The sequence below is a fragment of the Rhineura floridana genome, chromosome 6 (genome assembly GCF_030035675.1).
Source record: "Rhineura floridana isolate rRhiFlo1 chromosome 6, rRhiFlo1.hap2, whole genome shotgun sequence".
NCBI classification, from domain to species: domain Eukaryota; kingdom Metazoa; phylum Chordata; class Lepidosauria; order Squamata; family Rhineuridae; genus Rhineura; species Rhineura floridana.
In genome coordinates, this window is record NC_084485.1 from 57,408,601 (window position 1) to 57,411,412 (window position 2,812).

The 2,812-nt window shown below is 48.2% G+C and overlaps 1 protein-coding gene across 3 annotated transcripts in view; it reads left to right on the forward strand.

The window, feature by feature from the left end:
* The window catches only part of PPM1J (protein phosphatase, Mg2+/Mn2+ dependent 1J), a 51,014-nt gene that overhangs the window by 38,606 nt on the left and 9,596 nt on the right, over positions 1-2,812 (forward strand). The window lies entirely within an intron of this gene.

Here is a 2,812-nt window from a genome sequence, read left to right on the forward strand (position 1 = left end):
TGTTCTTAGCAATGTGCTCCTCAAATTCTTTTTTAGCATCCCTTATTGTCTTCTTGCATTTCTTTTGCCAGAGTTTGTGTTCTTTTTTATTTTCTTCATTCGGACAAGACTTCCATTTTCTGAAGGAAGACTTTTTGCCTCTAAGAGCTTCCTTGACTTTGCTCGTTAACCATGCTGGCACCTTCTTGGCCCTGGCAGTACCTTTTCTGATCTGCGGTATGCACTCCAGTTGAGCTTCTAATATAGTGTTTTTAAACAACTTCCAAGCATTTTCGAGTGATGTGACCCTCTGGACTTTGTTTTTCAGCTTTCTTTTTACCAATCCCCTCATTTTTGTGAAGTTTCCCCTTTTGAAGTCAAATGTGACCGTGTTGGATTTTCTTGGCAATTGGCCATTTACATGTATGTTTAATTTAATAGCACTGTGGTCACTGCTCCCAATCGGTTCAACAACACTTACATCTCGCACCAGGTCCCGGTCCCCACTGAGGATTAAGTCCAGGGTTGCCGACCCTCTGGTCGGTTCCATGACCAACTGGTCTAGGGAATAGTCATTTAGAATATCTAGAAACTTTGCTTCCTTGTCATGACTGGAACACATATGCGGCCAGTCTATGTCCAGGTAGTTGAAGTCAATCATTACTGCCACATTTCCTAGTTTGGATGCTTCCTCAATTTCATATCTCATCTCAAGGTCTCCCTGAGCATTTTGATCAGGGGGACGATAGATCGTTCCCAGTATCTCCTGGGGCATGGTATCACCACCCACAACGATTCTGTGGAGGAGTCTGCCTCTTTTGGGATTTCGAGCTTGCTGGATTCAATGCCTTCTTTCACATATAGAGCGACTCCGCCACCAATACGTCCTTCCCTGTCCTTCCGATATAGTTTATATCCAGGGATAACCATATCCCACTGGTTTTCTCCATTCCACCAGGTCTCCGTTATGCTCACTATATCAATGCTCTCCTCTAAGACCAAGCACTCCAGTTCTCCCATCTTGGTTCGCAGGCTCCTAGCATTAGCGTACAGGCACTTGTAAGCAGCGTCTCTCTTCAAGTGTCTTTGGCACTTGTGGTTTGGCCTGTGGTAATTTTGCTCTTCTGAATTGATATCCTGTGCCCCTGCTGTCACAATGCCTACTTCTAGGCCTACCCCTTTTAAAATTTCATCATTTCTTTGGTTTTTATCCCAGGGGGGAGGTTTATTCCGAACCAGACCTTTCTCAGCTCTTGTCGGGTTTCCCCCCTCAGTCAGTTTAAAAGCTGCTCTGCTACCTTTTTAATTTTAAGTGCCAGCAGTCTGGTTCCATTCTGGTTCAAGTGGAGCCCGTCCCTTTTGTACAGGCCCGGCTTGTCCCAAAATGTTCCCCAGTGCCTAACAAATCTAAACCCTTCCACCCGACACCATCGTCTCATCCACGCATTGAGACTGCAAAGCTGGGCCTGTCTGGCTGGTCCTGTGCATGGAACCGGTAGCATTTCAGAGAAAGCCACCTTGGAGGTCCTGGCTTTCAGCATCCTACCTAGCAACCTAAATTTTGCTTCCAGGACCTCACGGCTGCATTTCCCCATGTCGTTGGTGCCAACGTGCACCACGACCACTGACTCCTCCCCAGCACTGTCTACCAAACTATCTAAACGACGGGTGATATCCGCAACCTTCGCACCAGGCAGGCAAAACACCTTGCGGTCTACACGCCCATCACACACCCCACTGTCTATGTTCCTAATGATCGAATCACCCACTACAAGGATCCCTCCACCCCCTGGAGATATATCCTCGGCACGAGAGGATAGCTGCTCATCTCCCAAGGAATGGGTCCCTTCTAAGGGATCGTTTCCCTCTTCCTCAGCTGGATGCTCTCCTTCCCCGAGACCATCGTTCTCCATGATAGCAGGAGAGCTATCATCGCTGGAGTGGGACACAGCTATAACGTCCCTGAAGGCCTCCTCCACACACCTCTCTGCCTCTCTCAGCTTTTCCAGGTCCGCCACCTTGGCCTCAAGGAAATGAAGTCGTTCCCGGAGAGCCAGGAGCTCATTGCACCGAGAGCACACCCACGACTTCTGTCCAACAGGCAGATAGTCGTACATGCTGCAGGCTGTGCAAAACACTGGAAAGCCCCCACACGCCTGCTGGCTTCTTATCTGCATAGTTTTGTTTAAGGTTTATTACGTCAATGGGTTGGAGACTGTGGTTTAGTTGAGGTCAGGGAACAGAAGGGCAGAGTGGGGGGCCCTGGCCTCCTCGCCCTGCTGCCGAACTCGCTCTGCTGCTTAACTCGCCTTGATGCTTTGTCAGCTGGGGCCTTGACACCTTGTGGTTGTGTTTCAGGAAGGCTGAAGCTGCCCTTTTTAGCAAGGACTGAGCTGACTCTCTCCCTGTATGTATCGGTGGAGTTTCCTTTTTCCCCTTCTCTCCGACTGGAATTTAGCCTTATTTACGGTGTCCCCTGAAGCTTTCCTGCTAGGGTGGTGTTGAACACTAGCTTTCTATAGGCTTCCTTCTCCTAGGATCTGTCTCCTAAGATATAGGTTCTTTCAGGATTTGGCTCCTAGCTCAGGGTGACCTTAGGCTGCCCTTATTGCTTATTTCTCTGAGCTGTTTTAATTCAATTAAATAATGGAATAAATGGGAGCTACTTACCCTCTTTTCGCTCCGCTGCTTAACTCGCCTTGACGCTTTGTCAGCTGGGGCCTTGACGCTTCGTCAGCTGGGGCTCCCTCTAGCTCGTGGAGAATTTTATGTTGAAGACAACTTAAAAGATAATGGTACTAGGAGTGAAATTTATTTATTTATTTATTGGATT